General features: G+C 53.0%; 1 protein-coding gene and 1 non-coding gene across 5 annotated transcripts in view; both read left to right on the top strand.

The window, feature by feature from the left end:
* The window catches only part of LOC102576097 (butyrophilin subfamily 1 member A1-like), a 75,157-nt gene that overhangs the window by 19,672 nt on the left and 36,017 nt on the right, over positions 1-19,468 (top strand). The window lies entirely within an intron of this gene.
* TRNAS-GCU (transfer RNA serine (anticodon GCU)) lies at positions 3,930-4,011 on the top strand. The gene has a single exon. It is a non-coding gene; the product is annotated as a tRNA-Ser (tRNA).

Consider the following 19,468-nt stretch of genomic DNA (forward strand, 5'->3'; position numbering starts at 1 on the left):
AGCTTATTAACAACAGAGCAATGCTATCACCAAGTCAAAGTCACAGTTAAGACCAAGTTGTTAACTCAAAAATTCAAATCACAAATTAATCCTGGAGGTCAGGGCTGCCAAACATAGAGCCTACTGGGTGGTTCGAGACTGAGGAGCCATATCATCTAGCCCAAGGGCCTCCCTGTTGGGCCAGAAATATGACATGGAGGCACATGGTGGTTGAATTAGATGCCATCACTGTGGAAGCCAAAACAATTTGTGCTGCTGCCATCAAATTTCCACCCCTGTGGGCCAAATGACGTAGTCCCGTGCTCTGGATGCAACCTGAACAATAGTACCCAAGGTGCCAGATGATTTTAAACTCTGCTGTAGGCAGCTAAATAAGGAAATTTCATCCAAGCCCAGCTGCCCTTTGGACTAATGCATGTAAGGCACAAAGGAGTGATGTGGCTGGCATCACATGTGGCTTCCTCTGTGTTGCACAAACAACTAGTTAGCTCAGGAGATGAGTAAAGGTTTCTGAGGGGGATAAATCAAGATGCCGTGTTTATTGATTATAATATTCAGAAGTGTTCTCATGCACACACAGACACACACACACACACACACACACACACACACAGAGTCACAGTCACACTCATGATCACTCTGAAGATGTTATACTACTAATGTACACTGCTGAATGCTACACTTAGGTGGCTAACCTAGTGAGCATGAGGGTTTGACATGCCAGAGAAGGTATGACAGAGGACAGCGGACGTGAAATTCACCTGCAAATATCCTGTCCCTTTCCAGTATTTTCCCACCTGTCTGCCTGCAAGTGTCCAGACAGCCTCATGGCTGGGGCAGCCCCTGTTCTGACTCAAGGTGGCATTTCTTGTGCTCCTATGATATTTTGTAGTCCCTGGAGCAATTAGACTGCTCTAAGTACAGCTCACCATCCCCTTCTCTTTGGTGCCAGTACTGCCCTCTTCTCCCGCACTCTCCAACAGGACTTGCCTCAGGATGGAAGAAGCATGGAGCTTCCTTCTGATGGTTTCTGTGGCTGACCAAGAGGTGGGGAAGAGGCAAGCCAACTAGGATATATTAATATTGTAGTCAACCCTAAACACAGGACAGGTGTGACCAAGAAGGGAGCCCAGCCATTGCTCTTCTGAGCCCTAGGTACATGCCTGGTCCGTTCAGGCATGTGGTGGCAAGGCAAAGGTTTCCCGATGGCACACCTGAATCACACATCCATCTCACAACATGATTCTCTCATCACTTCCACAAGGGGCAGAGAATATTTGGGCCCAAAGAGCCCCAGTCTCTTGGTGGGGTTACAGCATGCTGCTGCTTGCAAATCTGAAAGCAGTGGCTGACACACCACAGGCCCATTCCCCGCTCCACTGGACCTGCTGCCTCACAACCCACATGTGGAACATGCACAAGCACACATGCTTCCCAGGCAAAAGGAAGCTGCACTTGCAGTCAAGCAGCCCTACTCTTACTTGCCTACTTGGTGGGAAGGTGAGCACCATTTTGCTTTTCTTCACCTTGGATGTCTTGTTCCCATAGCAGTGTACTGCCACTTCCCAGGGGCAGGAGGCTTTTGTCTGTAGGCAGGGTCCACGAAGGCCATAGCTCAGTGGGAAATCCCAAGTGTCTAAGTAGGATGGTCCAACTCCCAGCCAGAAGCAGGCTAGTCTCTGTGCATAGCCTGGGATCCCTCCTACCTCTGTGGCTCTTCCTGGAAGGCTCCTCAGACTCTCCAGATCTAACATTGCCTTGGAGAGACTCAGGCTTTCTCTGAGGATCTCAAGGTGCCCCGGGGTGCCAAAGTCCCTGCTTGAGAAGCCCTCTTTTACAAGCCCAGACACACAGCTTCTCCTTTGGTCCAAGGGGGTCGGTGGAAGCCCACGTTAGGGTCCGTTTGGATGGCAGCACCAGGTAGTCATGGCCACGTCTGGGGTTTGTAGCTGGTTTCTTGCCCGTGGGTTTTGGCACTGCCATGTGGCCAAACTAGGAGCAAAGCTTCAAGACAGATCTCTGTCACCTCTGACAACACAAGAGTTTTGTACTGCGGACTCTGGGGTTGGAAATGCAGCGCTGGCACATGCTTCTTCCTGGGGTTTGGGACAGACAACTCTTGCCACTGGTCTTGGACAGTGCTGCCCCAAACCCTTCTCTTGTGGTATCTGTGCCCACAGCACCAGCTGCAGCCATCCCCGCCCAGGCTCTTCATCCCCCACAGGAAATTGCAGGAGCCGGATCTCCCCAGGGCTGCAAGGATGAGCTGAGGATGGTGGCCCTTTAGTGAGGGTCTCCCAGGACAATGCCATGAGGTATTTTTGAGGGAAAGCCCTCACAGCATTAGTTGCCCCGACGGCCCACTGACTGGGACCCAGAAGCAGAGACCCCTCTGCTCCCCGCCTCAGCTCTGCCCTTCCGTCTGCCCATCAAAGGAGGTGTGTCCACTGCTAAACCTCCTGCTTTGGGACAGCCCCACCTCTTGCCTGCCCACCCCACCTGGGAGCACCGCTGTTCTCCCCACATCTCACTTGTAATCGCACCCCACGCAGCAGGCATCCAGAGCCGACCGCAGCCCGGGAGGAGCCCAGGGCTCCTATGGAGTTGCCCCCACTGCCGCGCTTCACTGGGCACTGGGGGGCCTCAGGGCAGGGTGGACTCTTGAGGCCCCTGATGGGAACATGCTCAGGAGCCCTGACATGGGAGGGCTTCCCTGCTAAGGGCTGTGAAGATGAAACTGGGTGAGGATGGGGAGATATACCAGTGTGGGGTCACCTGCAGGGTCCGGGGAAGCTTCCAGCCTGGAAGGTTTCTTGAGTGTGACCCTGAAGCACTCAGTGTGGAGGGACTTGCTCTGTGGGATTTATCAGATATTGCTCTACCCTCTACCCTATGCCAAACCTTCTCCTTGTAGCCAATAAAGTTCTCCTTTGTACCTAGTGTGGGAGACTTCTTGGGAGAGGGGCAGATTATGCATTGGGTCCCCTTGCTTCGGCTGACTAAGGGGGAACACTATTTGTGCTTAAGACTGAGGGAAGATCCCCAAGTTCTTGAAGTGGGTCGAGTACCTTCAAGAGCTACTAGGCCTGTGTTTCCCAGGAGGCACAAAGCTATGATCAGTTCAGAGCCTGGGTGCTGGCAACATTACCCCCAGGCTAGTGGGTGTGCTCCAGGAAGGGTGTCGGCCAGATGTGAGGCACCCCCAGAGAGTCACTCGGAGCCTGCAAGTCAGTTGGGTGCAGTAAGGTTGGTGCCTTAGTGCAGGAGCACCCACTTTTGGCCCACCCCAAGGGCAACAGGGCAGGGCTGCCGTCACTGTGCATATGCTGCATCCCCTGCCTGCCCTCGTGCCCCTTGCTAGACAAGTCCAGAGGTTATTGAGTTGCAAAGATCCGACGTGCTGAGCATTAGGTGGAGCCAGTGTCCTGGTCCTGTTGTAGTCCTTCTCGCTGTCTCCAGGTCTAGTTGCATACGTCTCCTTTTCATTCTCTCTCTTCACTTCCCCTCCCAAGGGGTCTTTGAACAACCTGCACCAGGTGTTGACCTTCCCAGGAAACATGAATGCACCCACCACAGGGCTGAAAGTCACCTGAACAAGGGACTGCACAGGGCAGAAGACTCGCTATAGTCAGAAGAAGGGCTGTTTTATTATTATTACAAAATAAAGCAGAAACTGCTGCTTGGGGAGTTCAGCCTTTTCATTCCAAATCATTGGCCTTGCCCCAACTCCATATAGCCTCACCTGTATCCCAGAGATAAGGAGGGAGACTGGAGGTGAGGGAGGTGTAGGACTACTTGTCCTTCCATAAAAGTGCCCTTAACTGGAAGCTTCATAGTTGCCATGTTTCATGTGTTATGTGAAAGACAGTTACCTGGAACTGGGACACTCTGTACCCTTGGAAAATCAGTGCCACGCAACTTCTTTCTGTGACAAGGTGGCCGAGTGGTTAAGGCGATGGACTGCTAATCCATTGTGTTCTGCATGCATGGGTTCGAATCCCATCCTTGTCGGTCAAGCCTTTTTTTTGGCAGCTTTCTTTATTCCTTGTAATACCATATCCCCAGGATTTCTCCACTCGTTCCCCAAATCTTCATTCTTAATTCTGCCAAAAGCAAAGCTAAGCCCCAACTCAACTGTGACCAACATCCAACACAAGCACTACTTTCTAGTAGTGCTCCCTCTAAGCTGTGTGGTGTGAGCGGTGTTGCAGACACACGTGGTAGCAGAGCATGAGCACGCCTGCACGTCCATGCATGCTGCACAGCGTAAAGGGAATGCTGCTCTCCAGGAGTGGGTGCGGCACGCCTGATCTTGAGCAGACCCACACCACCTTCTTCTTCACCTGTTGTGAAAACTACTCAGTCTTCTCCCTTGCCTACTCCACCTTGAGCTGGGCTTGCATCTTCTCCAAATCCCTTTTGGGCTACAAGCACCAGGATTCAGAGCACAGGGAGGACCAGGAGCCACATATCAGAAGTGGTTTTAATCTCTGGCCCAGTAATGATCTAGTGCCAACCTTGGGCTACTGAAGCATCACCTGCAGCAGCCTTCAGCACCAGCAATCTGTGGTGGACTTTGTCCTCTTTATCCCACCTACAGCTGTGGTTTCACAGTCACCTCATATGTATGTGTTATGGTTATACATTCACAAGTTATTATTGTTGTAGTTTTTATTGATATCTCACCATATCCGGGCCTCAACTGCAATAACTAAAATGAGGGTATCTTAGTGGATTTGCCTAGGAAATACCTGTCCAAAGTCACAGGCATGACACCTATTCACTGGGTAATGAATGAGTTAAATGACAGACCTCAAATTCAACTGCAGGAGAGGCAACTTCACCGAGCAGGTGCATTTCCAGTATGGTCAGCCTCAAAGGGACTGACCTGGGCTTTCAGGACTTTGGAATGAAACACTGCTCATAAAGGATGCTATTTGCATACGCCATAAAGTCTAGCAAAGCAGGCAAGAGTAAAGAGCACAGGCCAACACATGGGTGCAGTGTCGGTGTCTGGGAATGTAGGCTCAGGTGAATAATCTGACCTGAATATGCCTGTTCTGAAGGAAGCTTCAAGCCACTAAAACTTCATCACCTCGGTCTGGCTTGCTGGGAAGCAATGGCTGTCAAAAAAGATTTCAGAGAAGTGATAAATGAGCAACTGAGTATGAGCTCCCATGACCACACACTGCCCAAAAGGCAACTGCCATTGGGGTGCCTAATTTGGGAACCGAGGCAGTTTCTGTTGTACTGTTGGTTCCCCGTGGCAGTAGTGCATCCGGCCATAACTTACCCTGGCTTGGTATGCTCCACAGATGTGCACAGATGCTGGGAAGCAGGCTGGGGGTGCTGCTTGCAGTGAGAGGGATCCCTGGGCGGGGGTTATCCCAGCATGACCATGAAGCTTTGCTCTTTTGCAGTCTGCCAGGAGGAGCAATGACCCTGCTATCCATTCTGAAGCTGCTGCCTCCTTTGAGGCACAAAACTGAAAAAACACTTTGATTTAAATTAGAGCGTTTTGGTCCCCATCTAATCGGGACCTTGGTCATGTGCCAAGCAATGCTGTTTGGGTTGTAGCCAGGAGGATCCACCCGCAGGAGAGAAGCCAACCTGAGAAATGGTGCTGGAGCTGGGAGACTCTTGGGAGAGCTGCCCCTGTGTGGCTAGGGCTGATGTGCCAGTGAGAGCAGCAAGGCAGAGACTGGTGTCTCCCCAGAAATCAAAGCCCTTGGTCTTCCATTGGACATGCTCTGTGCCTATTTCCTTTGGGACACTACCCTTTTTTGCTAATGCCATTTCTGCTGGAACATGAAAAGAGCTAGAAGCAATGAAAAGTGGCACCACGTGGATTACTCTGCACTTTCCCAGTCATGCGTAGGGGCAGACCAAATACCTCACAGAGCAGAGGGGAGAGTGCTGAGGACATACCACATGACTGAGGTGGAGCCCTTTGGGTCCATCTCAACCCGTATGATTGACATGCTTCTCCCCATGGAACAAGCCAATGAGACGCTCCTTTGGGTAGTCAGACCACAGCTCTGCATCTGTCCATCCCACTCACCGCTTCCCAGCACTGATCCCTGCTCAGGCATGACTCCCACTGCCTGGAAAGGAAGCAACCCTGACCCTGGAATGGAAAGCATTATGGACGTGTCCAAAAGCCCGGCAGGTGCAAGGGCAATGGGGAAGGGCTAGCCTCACTGTGGATATGCCACAGCCCCAGGCTGCTACTTGTGCCCATTGCCAGACAAGTCCAGATGTTACCAAGTTGCAGAGCTCCTGGGGCTGAGCATTAGCTTCAGCCAGTGTCCTTGGAGAGTGTATGAGGGCATGGATTTTCCTGGGTGGAAGACCAAAGTCCTGTAGAAAGGTCCAAGCACCTCCCTACATCCCATTGCAGTACCAGACCCCTTGCATTGTCATGGCATGGGAGGGAGGTAGGCTTGGAGCTGCCAGGATGGCACTTGACCCAATCCATATTTGGAGGAAGTTGCTGTCAGTGGGAAGCAGCAGAGCTGTAGTTTACACGTATGGGATCCCCATCTTCTGTCATGCAGAAAATGTCACCTTGTCCAGACCTGGGAAAGACTCTCCGAGTTGGAAATCATGTAAGAAACTTGTCTCCCTCTCCCTCCCAGTTCCAGCTGTACCCACCCAATATTTTTGCCCCCTCCTGCCCCAGCCCACCCTAACCAGAGCTAACACCAGTGCAGAACTGAATAAGGGAACTGTGGGGCATTAGGGGAAATGTTTCCCCAGATCTTGTCTCCCATGGGCTGTAGGAGTGGTTGGCAGTAGGTAGGACTCCCTTGTGTAGCTGTGTTTATAAACTCCATGCCACTCCACTGCCAGCAGAAAAGCAGAAGGGTGGCAGGGGAGGAAAAAAAGTGGTCTCTGACCAGGAATCAAACCCAGGCTGAGACAGTGAAACCAGTAAGTCCTAAGTACGAGACGACCAGGAACCCGCTTAAAGCCCTCGTTGTGCTCCTTTTTTATTTAGTCTTGGGCCCCTAATCTGCAGAATGGACATGAATTATATCTGTAAAAGAAGGAACGGTCTGGGCAATTGCAATCTGTGTGCATGTGTGTACTTATAGATTTCATAGACATTAGGGGCCTGAAGGGACTGAGCAAGATCATCAAGGTCAGCCTCCCTGCCAGAGACAGCAAGTCCGTGGGAATCAAATGATCTCAGCAACAAATATCTAAACCCCTTTTAAATGAGTGCAGAGTCGGTGCTTGCACCACATCGGGGGAGTCTGTTCCAGACGCTGAACACTCAGTCCATAAAAAAGTTTCTCCTTATGTTCAATCGAAATCAGCCTTTTAAGACCTTGTCACCATTGGACCTTGTTATTCCTGAGGGGGCCCTGGTGAACAACTCTTCTCCCAGGTCCTGATGCACTCCCCTTATGTACTTCCAGGCTGCCACCAAGTTTCCCCTAAGCCTTCTCTTCTCCAGGCTGAAAAGTCCCATGTCCCTCAGCCTCTCCTCAGAAGGTTTCTCTCTTGATCACCGATAATATGAGTGGCTCTCCTTTGGACTCTCTTGAGCTTATCCACAACCCTCCTGAACTGGAAGGCCCAAAACTGAGTGCAGTACTCCAGTTGTGGACTCACCACAGCTGAATGAAGTGGGAGGAGGCCGTCCCAGGTTTTGTTAAAGATGCATCGACACATTCATGCCAGAGTTTGGTTAGCTTTGCTGCCCATGTCATCACATACTGCCCCTCACCCCCAGCCCCTTGGCCAAAGGAAACCTAGGGAGCTGGGAATAGAGTGCTCTCCCAGGACGCTAGGTCCCAAAACTCACTTGCAACAGTCTCCAGGTTCCTGTATTTCTTCCTTGGAAAGAGGCTGATTTGGAAGAGGAGCGGAAAGATGCCTCCCTTTCTGCCACAGAAGCCAGCCCCAGTTATACTATGTTTGTGGAAGAGTCTCGCCCCCAGGGTCCCAGACCCAAACTGGGTGTGTGTGTGCAAGCTTCTGTGTGAGATTAGGGGTGCATGATACCACTCTATGTGGTCCTAGGAAATCCCTGGTATCTGGTGAAAAACTAAGCCCATCAACTATAGAATGGGAACAAAATCCACCCTCAGAAGCACAGGCAGAGGTGTCCCAGGATATGGCACCGATCATATTCTGTGTCTGTCTCTGCAGCCCCTGACTGCTATGGGGAGGGGAAAGCCTCAAGGCTTCTGCACAGATCCTCATCAAGGCCTGAAGAATCCACCTTGCACCAAACCCCTGCTCTCCACAGCCAGGGCCAGAGCTGGGGTTGGGGCCAGGGCCAGGACCCCGGTTGGGCAGGAGCTACAGGGGTGACCACCCCAGCACCAAACATGAGGTTTGGTGTCCCCAGCTGATGGGCTCAGGTGTTTGTTATGTTTTCACACCTGGAAGGGGTAAAGGTCCGTCTGGCTGCAGGGCAAGTGAGTAGCTGCACCATCGGGAGGAGCAGAGAAGAACTAGACTGAAGCCAAGTAGCTCTTGACAGAAGCTGCTCTTCAATGGGCTGCGCTGTGTAGTGTGGTGCAGGGTCACTCTGGTGCTAACCTGGTGTGCATGTTTCATTCGTGTCCTCCCAACGCTTTGCTCTCTGCCCTATGATGCATTTAAGCTGCCTCCTGCACATGTCCTACAAAGGGAAAAGCAGTGCAAGAAAAGTAAGGCTGAGTTGCCCCTGGAGCATACATTGGTTTCAGTTGTCTTACAGATTTGTGAGGTGAGGCCAGGGGAAGCTCTAGGAATTGGAGAAGCAGGTGCAAGAGATGCCACCAGTGCCACCTTCCACACGGTCCAGGTACAGGAGGACACGATTGCATCAACCTATGATATTTTTCAGTCCCTGAAGTAATTAGACTTCTCTGAGCACAGCTCAGCATCCCCTGCTTTTCCGTGCCAGTACTTCACTCCGCTCCCACAGTGTGCACAGGGTGGAAGTAGCATGGAGATTCCTGCTGTCTGGTTTCTGTGGCTGACCAAGAGGTGGCAGAGGGTCAAGCCTGCTCCTGCCCTGCTCCATTTAGGGGAGCAGGGAAGCAGCAGCTGGGGACAGTGGCAGTGGCAGGTGGGTCCGCACTCCTAGCACCTCTTCCCAGTGGACCCACAGCGAACAAGAGCACCTTGAACCCACTGCCACTCTTCTGTCTGGCATACCAAGGTGCAGAAAGGGAGGCTTGGTGGAAGATGCTCCACAGGCTGAATCTGGCCTGTGGGGCATATCTCCTGCACCAGTGAATTAAGCATTAACCACTGCTGAGTGGGAAAACCTGAGAGTCTAAGCAGGATGGATCAGACTCCCAGCCAGCAGCCAGCTTGTCTGTGTGGGAAGCCCAGGATCCCTCCTATCTCGGTAGCTCTTTCTGGCAGGCTCCGTACACTTCCTCCAGATCTAACGTTGCCTTGGAGAGACTCAGACTTTCTCTGAGGAAATCAAGGTGCCCGAGGGTGCCACAGTCCCTGCATTAGAAACCCTCTTTCACAAGCCTGGACACGCAGCAGCTCCTTGGGCCCAAGGGGTCGGTGGAGCCCGTGCCCTGGTCCCTGCGGGTGGCTGCACCAGGTACTCGTGGCCGTGTCTGAATTTATTTCCAGTTTCTCGCCCTTGGGTTTTGGTGCCACTGTGTGGCCAAGCCAGGATCAAAGCTTCAGGACTGAGGGAAAGGCACAGCACATCCTCAGGAGGAGAAAGAGCAAAAAAAAAGAGGAAGCATTTAGCAGAGGATGGTTTCAATCCATCGACCTCTGGGTTATGGGCCTAGCATGCTCCCACTGCACCACTCTGCTATGGGAGTCCCAAACTTGTCATCATGCTTCAAATAGCATCTTCACGATCCCCTCTGACAACACAAATATTTAGTACTGCGGCCTGTGCCAAGTTGGAGGGACTCTGCGGTTGGAAATGCAGCCCTGGCACATGCTCCTGCCTCGGGTTGTGGACAGACAGCTCTTGCCACTGCTTTGCGACGGCTGTGCCCCAGGCCCTGCTCTTGCACCATCTCTGCCCACAGCACCAGCTGCCGCTGTCCCCACCAAGGCTCTGCATCCCCCACAGGGACAGTTGAAGGAGCTGGATCTCCCTGGGCCGGCAAGGACCAGCTGAGGACTGGCCACCCTTTGCTGGGGTCTCCAGCAGAATGACACGAGGGATTTTTGAGGGAAATCACTCCTGGCATTTGGAGCCCCCTCCTGCCCCCTGGCCTGGGCCTGGCAGCAGAGACCCTCCTCTCCCTGCCCCACCTCTGCCCTTCCCTCTGCCCAGCAAAGGAAGTGCTAAACCACCTGCTGCCAGAGGAAAGCACCGCCTCACACTGCCCACTGTAACCAGGAGCGCTGCTGTTCTCTGCTCTCCACCACAGCCCTTTCCAGCTGGGGACCGACAAGCACAGGAGTTTCCTGGTCGAACTGCCCTAGAGGAGGGCACTGATCCTGGCACCTTCCTGGTCCCAAATATCCCAGCAGCACCACAGCGCCCTGGCACCGGCTGTGGTGTGCAGGCTCCCTGGCACCCTGCAGTGTCACTCTTCCAGCTGCTCATGAAAGTGCAGGGAAGGGGCAGCTCTGACTGCACACTGAAGCTTTTCTCGACTTGAAAGGGAATTGGGTCTCTGGACCACTGCTGGGTGTCCCTGGTCCATACAGCGAGGGAGACTGCTCCAAGGGGATCACAAGGGCCAGGTCTTGTCCTCCACAAATCCCTAGAGCTGCTGCCAGCTTGAGGGAAGATGCACACAGTGCAGAGGAGCCCTTCTTCTCCAGCTGGATGACCCTGGTCTGGTAACCCTGTGTTGATGCTAAAGTGGTGAGCACAGCTGATCCCAGCCATTGATCGGGGTTCAATTCCTGGCCATCACTGCTTATCTTCTTCTCCCAGTTTTGCTTCCTCGCTCAGCCTTCGAAATCCCTACTGCGGGGGTTGGCACAGAAGAGAAATGTGATTCACCAGAAAAACAGCTATGCTACCTGTGGGCGAGAGAAGTGGAGATTTTTACCTGCGCTCTGGGTACTCATCCCTGCACCCCAACGTGTTTGCTTACATGACTGGTGGGGAGTGGCTGCTGCAGAAGCCTTTTCACCCTGCGCCTTCCGAACATCTCTCCATGCCCAAACAGGCCAAGCACTGGCAGAGGACAGGGGCGATATTAGCTTCTCTTCCCTGCATGCTCCAGCAGATGTAGCCTTTCAGCCGTGCCTTTCAGCCCAGGCCAAGTCCCAAATTGCTCAAAGTAGACAAGCAGTGCAGTGCAAGACATTCCTGCTCAGGTCTTGCCCAAGCCAGACAACACCAGGGAAGCTGACAGGTAACTCTCTGGCTGGCACCTTGCAGGGAGCAGTGTCCTGCATTGCCCTGGGATTCCCAGAGCGGGGGCGGGAGCCCCGACTGGCCAGATGCCAAGGAAGAGGCAGATGCCCATGGTCCATGGTTGCAATGTTTTGCTCCCCTCATCGCAAACATTGAGAAGAGCGGTGGGGAGCCCAGGATGGAGCAGGAGCATTTCTTCCTCTCTGAATCAAATGGGGAGCAAAGCTTCAGGATGGAGGGAAAAGCACAGCACAACGTCAGGAGGAGAAAGCAAAAAAAAAGGAGAGCCATTCAGCAGAAGGCATCGATCCATCAACCTCTGGGTTATGGGCCCAGCATGCTTCCACTGCAACACTCTGCTGCTGTTTATGTATTCTTGTTGTGCTTCAAAAAGCAACTTCATGACCCGCTCTGACAACATGAGTATTTTTTACTGCAACCTCTGCCTCAGCTGGAGAGATTCTGGGGTTGGAAGTGCCCGCCCCATGCCTGGCCGGCTCCGACCTGCCCAGCAGGGCTGCGACGGAGCCAGGCCTTGCTGCCACTCCCAGCTGGGACGGGAGTCAGGTGCTTGGTGTGAGCTGAGCGGAGCATAGATTCATAGATTCATAGATGTTAGGGTCGGAAGGGACCTCAATAGATCATCAAGTCCGACCCCCTGCATAAGCAGGAAAGAGTGCTGGGTCTAAATGACCCCAGCTAGATACTCGCCTAACCTCCTCTTGAAGACCCCCAGGGTAGGGGAGAGCACCACCTCCCTTGGGAGCCCGTTCCAGACCTTGGCCACTCGAACTGTGAAGAAGTTCTTCCTAATGTCCAGTCTAAATCTGCTCTCTGCTAGCTTGTGGCCATTGTTTCTTGTAAGCCCCGGGGGCGCCTTGGTGAATAAATCCTCACCAATTCCCTTCTGTGCCCCCGTGATGAACTTATAGGCAGCCACAAGGTCGCCTCTCAACCTTCTCTTGCGGATGCTGAAAAGGTCCAGTTTCTCTAGTCTCTCCTCGTAGGGCTTGGTCTGCAAGCCCTTGACCATACGAGTTGCCCTTCGCTGTACCCTCTCCAGGTTATCCGCATCCTTCTTGAAGTGTGGCGCCCAGAATTGCACGCAGTACTCCAACTGCGGTCTGACCAACGCCCTATAGAGGGGAAGTATCACCTCCCTGGACCTATTTGTCATGCATCTGCTGATGCACGATAAAGTGCCATTGGCTTTTCTGATGGCTTCGTCACACTGCCGGCTCATGTTCAACTTGGAGTCCAGTAGGACTCCAAGATCCCTTTCCACCTCCGTGCCACCCAGCAGGTCATTCCCTAGGCTGTAGGTGTGCTGGACATTTTTCCTCCCTAGGTGCAGCACTTTGCATTTCTCCTTGTTGAACTGCATCCTGTTGTTTTCTGCCCACTTGTCCAGCCTATCCAGGTCTGCCTGCAGCTGTTCCCTGCCCTCCGGCGTGTCCACTTCTCCCCATAGCTTTGTGTCATCTGCAAACTTGGACAGAGTACATTTCACTCCCACGTCCAAGTCGCTGATGAAGACATTAAAGAGTATCGGTCCAAGGACCGAACCCTGCGGGACCCCACTGCCCACACCCTTCCAGGTCGAGACCGACCCATCTACCACGACTCTTTGGGTGCGACCCTCTAGCCAATTCGCCACCCACTGGACTGTGCAGTCATCCACATCACAGCCTCTTAATTTGTTCACCAGTATGGGGTGGGATACCGTATCGAAGGCCTTCCTGAAGTCCAGGTATACGACATCCACCCCTCCCCCTGTGTCCAGGCGTTTCGTAACCTGGTCATAAAAAGAGACTAGGTTGGTCAGGCACGATCTGCCCGCCACAAACCCATGCTGGTTTCCCCTCAGCATAATTTGTCCTGCCGGGCTCTCACAAATGTGAGCCTTGATAATTTTTTCAAATACTTTACCAAGGATGGAGGTGAGACTGACCGGCCTATAGTTGCCCGGGTCCTCCTTCCTCCCCTTTTTGAAAATGGGGACCACGTTAGCCCTTTTCCAGTCCTCCAGGACCTGGCCTGTGCGCCACGAGCATTCGAATATTCCCGCCAGTGGCTCTGCAATGACGTCGGCCAGTGCCTTCAGCACCCTGGGATGGAACCCATCCGGGCCTGCTGATTTAAAGGCATCCAGTTCTTCCAAATGACTCTGCACCACCTCAGGATCTACGCATGGAAGTCTGGCGCCTTGCTGCTGCCTCTCTACAACCCCAGTGAGAGACTTGTCGTGCCCCTCGCTTAGGAACACTGAGGCAAAGAACTCGTTGAGGAGTTCAGCCTTGTCCCCTCTATCTGTCACCAATTGCTTCTGCCCATTTAGCAGGGGTCCTATTCCTCCCTGGGCCTTCCTTTTACTCCCTATGTATCTAAAAAACAATTTCTTGTTGTCCTTTACTTGGGTTGCCATCCTCAGCTCCATGGTAGCTTTGGCCCGTCTAACTGCCTCCCTACAAGCACGAGCAGAGGAGGTATATTCATCTTTAGTGATCTCACCCTGTTTCCACTTTTTATCCGCTCCCCCCTTTTGGCCCTTAGGCTACCCTGGATTTCTCTGGTCAGCCATGGAAGCCTCCTGGCCCCTTTCCCTCTTTTGCCTCGCTCGGGGATCGTCTTGCTTTGTGCCCAAAGGATCGTTTCCTTTAGGCACAGCCACCCTTCTTGGGCACCCATCCCATCAAAACTCCTACTCTGCAGTGCTTCCTTGACTAATCGCCTGAGTGCAATGAGATCAGCTTTCCTAAAGTCTAGCACTTTCACCCTACTAGTTACCTTACCCACTTGCCGTCTTATGTTGAATTCTATCATAAGGTGATCACTGTCTTCCAGATAGCTACCGATTTGGAGGTCCCCTATCATGTCATCTCCCGTTGCCAATACCAGATCCAGTATGGCATTCCCCCTAGTGGGACCATACACCTCCTGTGTCAGGTGGAGGTCCTGTACACAAGTTAGAAACCTGCGTGAGCGATGGGACCTTGCTGTCTGCGTCTCCCAGCAGATGTCCGGGTAGTTTAGGTCCCCCATGACTACCGCCTCTTTAGCTTTTATGGTCTCCGAGAGTTGCCTCAGGAGCCCCGCATCTATTTCTTCCCCTTGGTGTGGGGGTCTGTAGCAGACCCCTACCACCAAATCCCTTTCTCCTTGCCCCCCATGTAGCCTAACCCACAATCCTTCTACTTCCTCAGCCTCGGATTCTGTCTTGATGAGGGTTGATGTATATTGCTCACTGACATAAAGTGCAACCCCCCTCCCCCCCTTTCTTCCCCGACCTGTCCTTTCTGTACAATCTATAGCCCTCAATATGTACCGCCCAGTCATGGGATGAATCCCACCAGGTCTCTGTTAGCCCCACTAAGTCATAGGTGTTTAGTGCAAGCAGGAGCGCTAGTTCATCCTGCTTGTTCCCCATGCTCCTAGCATTAGTATATAGGCACTTGAGCCCTGCGACTGGCGCCTTTGCTGCCCCCCCGCTCCCAGTCCCATGGGGCCCATTGTTTCTTACCTTCTTGTTCCTTACCTGTTCTGTTGTGCTGGCCTCCCCATGGCTTTCAGGTTCCCAATGTTCTCCTTCTTCAGGCTGGGCTGTCCTTGTGGGTGCCACATGGTTTGGTGGTCCACAGCTTCCCCTGCCCTCGTACTCCCCTCCCCCCGATGAGCCTAGTTTAAAGCCCGCAGTGGGAGCCTGTGATGTTCGGGCACCAAAGACAGCTCACCTCATAGATTCATAGATTCAAAGATTCATAGATGTTAAGGTTGGAAGGGATGTCAATAGATCATCGAGTCCGACCCCCTGCATAGGCAGGAAAGAGTTCTGGGTCTAGATGACCCCAGCTAGATGCATATCTAACCTCCTCTTGAAGACCCCCAGGGAAGGGGAGAGCACCACCTCCCTTGGGAGCCCGTTCCAGACCTTGGCCACTCGAACTGTGAAGAAGTTCTTCCTAATGTCCAGTCTAAATCTGCTCTCTGCTAGCTTGTGGCCATTATTTCTTGTAACCCCCGGGGGCGCCTTGGTGAATAAAACCTCACCAATTCCCTTCTGTGCCCCCGTGAAAGACTTATTTGGGGAAAAACGGTTTTGCAGCAATTCTTAAGCCCAACTTTCCCCATTTACCCAGATGTGCCCTTAGACATCCTGAGACAGATCTGGGTAAGTTGGGAAACTCAGATTTTCTCCAAGGATGCAGCCACAAGGTCGTCTCTCAACCTTCTCTTGTGGAGGCTGAAGAGCTCCAGGTGCCCCAGTCTCCCCTTGTAGGGCTTGGTCTGCAGGCCCTTAACCATACGAGCGGCCCTTCTCTGGACCCTCTCCAGGTTATCCGCAGCCCTCTTGAAGTGCAGCGCCCAGAACTGCACACAGTACTCCAACTGCGGTCTGACCAGCACCCGATAGAGGGGAAGTATCACCTCCTTGGACCTATTCGTCATGGATCTGCTGATGCACGATAAAGTGCCATTGGCTTTTCTGATGGCTTCGTCACACTGCCAACTCCAAGATCCCTCTCCACTTCCATGCCACCCAGCAGGTCATTTCCTAGGCAGTAGGTATGCTGGACATTTTTCTTCCCTAGGTGCAGCACTTTGCATTTCTCCTTGTTGAACTGCATTCTGTTGTTTTCTGCCCACTTGTCCAACCTGTCCAGGTGTGCTCACAGCTGTTCCCTGCCCTCTGGCGTGTCCACTTCTCCCCACAGCTTTTGTCATCTGCAAACTTGGACAGAGTACACTTCACTCCCTCGTCCAAGTTGCTGATGAAGACATTGAAGAGTATCGGTCCAAGGACCGAGCCCTGCGGGACCCCACTGCCCACACCCTTCCAGGTGGATACTGACCCATCCACCACCACTCTCTGGGTGCGACCCTCTAGCCAATTCGCCATCCACCGGACCGTGTAGTCATCCGAGGCACAGCCTCTTAACTTGTTCACCAGTATGGGGTGGGATACCGTATCAAAGGCCTTCCTGAAGTCTAAGTATACGGCATCCACCCCTATTCCTGCATCCAGGTGTTTTGTAACCTGGTCATAAAAAGAGACTAGATTAGTCAGGCACGATCTGCCTGCTACGAACCCGTGCTGGTTTCCCCTCAGCATAATTTGCCCTGCCGGGCTCTCGCAAATGTGAGCCTTGATAATTTTTTCAAAGACTTTGCCAAGGATGGAGGTGAGACTGACTGGCCTATAGTTGCCCAGGTCCTCCTTCCTCCCTTTCTTGAAAATGGGGACCACATTGGCCCTTTTCCAGTCCTCTGGGACCTGGCCTGTGTGCCACGATTGTTCAAATATTCCCACCAGTGGCTGTGCAATGACGTCAGCCAGTGCCTTCAGTACCCTCGGATGGAGCTCATCCGGGCCTGCCGACTTAAACGCATCCAGTTCCTCCAAGCGCCTCTGCACCATCTCAGGGTCTATGCTTGGCAGTCTGGCGCCTTGCTGCTGCCTCTCTACAACCCCAGTGAGAGCCTTGTCGTGCCCCTCACTTTGGAACACTGAGGCAAAGAACTCGTTGAGGAGTTCAGCCTTGTCCCCCCTGTCCGTCACCAATTGCTTCTGCCCATTCAGTAGAGGTCCTAGTCCACCCTGGTCCTTCCTTTTACTCCCTATATATCTAAAAAACAATGTTTTGTCATCCTTAACTTTGGATGCCATCCTCAGCTCCATGGTAGCTTTGGCCTGTCTAACTGCCTCCCTACAAGCGCGAGCAGAGGAGGTATACACCTCTTTAGTAATCTCTCCCCATTTCCACTTTTTATGTGCCCCCCTTTTTGCCCGTAGGCTGCTCTGGATTTCTCTGGTCAGCCAGGGAAGCGTCTTGGCCCCTTTCCCCCTTTTTCCCCACATCGGGATCGTCTCCCTCTGTGCCCGAAGGATCATTTCCTTAAGGCACAGCCACCCTTCCTGGGCTCCCATCTCTTCAAAACTCCTACTCTGCAGTGCGTCCTTGACTAAATGCCTGAGTTCATTGAAATCAGCTTTCCTAAAATCTAGCATTTTCACCCCACTAGTTACCTTACCTACTCGGATGGCATGGCTTGCTGGGCAGGTCGAGCTCACCAGCGGGTTCATGGTCACCAAGAATGGGGCCAATATGGGCAAGGTGGTCTGTGATGCCAACTTGGTTGGCATCCACTGTGGCACACAAGTTGCACCTTGTTGTCAGGGATGCCTTGGAGGGGGACAGGGCTGCTGGTGATGGCACTAGCCAGCACCACTAGCAAACTCATTTCCAAATGCAGGAAGGTGTCAGCTACCTCCACTGGATCATCCAGTTGGGCAAGATGCTGTGGGACAAACAAACAGAGCTGAACATCCTGCAACACAAAATCATGCAAGATGTGGAGATTCAGCAGAACTCCACATTCCTGATGCTTGAGGGGCTGGTGGAGCAACAGAAGGCCATCCATGAGATGGCCCTGCTCGGGAATTGAGATCGGCCGCCCCCTGAATAAAGCGTTGTGGGATACCATCTCCCAGATCTCGGTGGTCCTCAAGCCCTTCCTTTAGGCCCCCAAGAGCCTCGGTGCTGCTGCTTCCCTCCTTAGCCAGGTGATCCCCATAGTGAGGGAAATTCAGAGTCAAATGGCGAGCTTCCAGGGATCACAGTCCCTGGCTGGGGCCAGCCACTGTCACTAGATGTGCAGGCAGTGGTGAGGTGGCTGAAGGAGGGCATCAGGAAATTGCTTGATCCCTTGCAGTCCAGTACGGTCCACGTGCCGGCTGCCATGTGTGACCCAAGGGTGAAGGGCCCTGGATGTGGCAGCTAAACACTGAATCAGTGGATGGAGGTGCTGGTAAAGAAATTCAGGGAGGCAGAATCACAGAGGCAGGGGGACGTGGAACAGGGGGATACACTGTCTCATGCTAGCATGCCATCCACGAGCCAATCTTGATCTTCATCACAGGTGCATGCCTTCTATGGTGGGGTCCAGAGCCACCAGACCCCAGCATGAGACAGGTTGTGCTCACCCCTTGGTGGCTGCCTATGTTGCCAAGGATGTGGAGCCACTGGTGTGTGACCCCTTGGCCTAGTGCCGAGTGTGCCGAGTGAGAGGGTGTTGAGCATCCCTGGGGATGTAGTGACACCCCACAGCACCTGCTTGGATGCTGGTATGCTGGAGCAGCTGGTGTTCCTGCAGATGAACCTCCCGCTGCTGGGGTTCCCCAAGCTCAAGGTATAGATGGACTGAGTGCCACCCTCCTCACTCCGTCCACACCTATTTCCTTTTTTCATTTTTCAAAAACCAGATAATGCCCCGCTGTCAGCTTGAAGGGGCACTGACTGCATCACCAGCCAACAGAGGAAGAACATGTCCCTGGAGAGCTCTTACTCCTGCCAGGATGAACTTGGAGTTTTGGGATGGGGGTACGAGGAAGGAGGAGGCCCCAGGTCCTGGGCATGACCACTAAAACTGCACCCTGCCACTGTAGGGAGGCCTGGTGGGACTGCTGGCAGTGTGACAGCCCTGTAAATGCCAGGACCAACCATCCCCTGGTGAAAGGTGAGTAGGAGGTACCATAACCTCCAGCTAATGCATGCACGCACACAGTCCTCACTGTGGCCTCACTGGGGCACACTGCCATGTTGTGAAGAGGCCCCAGTGCCAGGAAGAGCACACCTGAACACACACTCAGTGTCGCTCATCAGTGTCACGAGTTTTGCCTGCCAACAGCCAGAGGTGCAGGGCCCCAGAGCCCAGAGTGCCCCTGCACCTATCTCGTTGGAACGTGGCAGGCTTCGTTGCCTCACCAGGGCTAGCAAGCCTGCAGTTTTAACCCCGCTGTGGCTTCACACATACAAATGACAGGAGTTTTGCTCTCAAGATTTTGGGGTGCAGTTTATCCTAACCCCTTGCACCTATCTCCTTGAATGTTGGCAGGTGTCGTGCTCAGAATGGGCTACCATTGCAGTATGTTTCATCAAAATCAAGTTAGAAATGACAAAGTTATAGCCTGTTTTGTACTTCCCCATTATAGCCTATGGGCGGAACGTCGAAACAGGCACGAAATGGGAAACTCTTTTGACGAAACGACACAGAACAGCCGCTTTGACTCGAAACAAAAGTCGGGACACACTCTGCAACTTCACTGGAACATAGATGTGTCTGTATGCCCTGGTCCTAACTTCTCATGCTCACTAGGTTGGCCAC

Source organism: Alligator mississippiensis, chromosome 11 (genome assembly GCF_030867095.1).
Source record: "Alligator mississippiensis isolate rAllMis1 chromosome 11, rAllMis1, whole genome shotgun sequence".
Lineage (NCBI taxonomy): Eukaryota > Metazoa > Chordata > Crocodylia > Alligatoridae > Alligator > Alligator mississippiensis.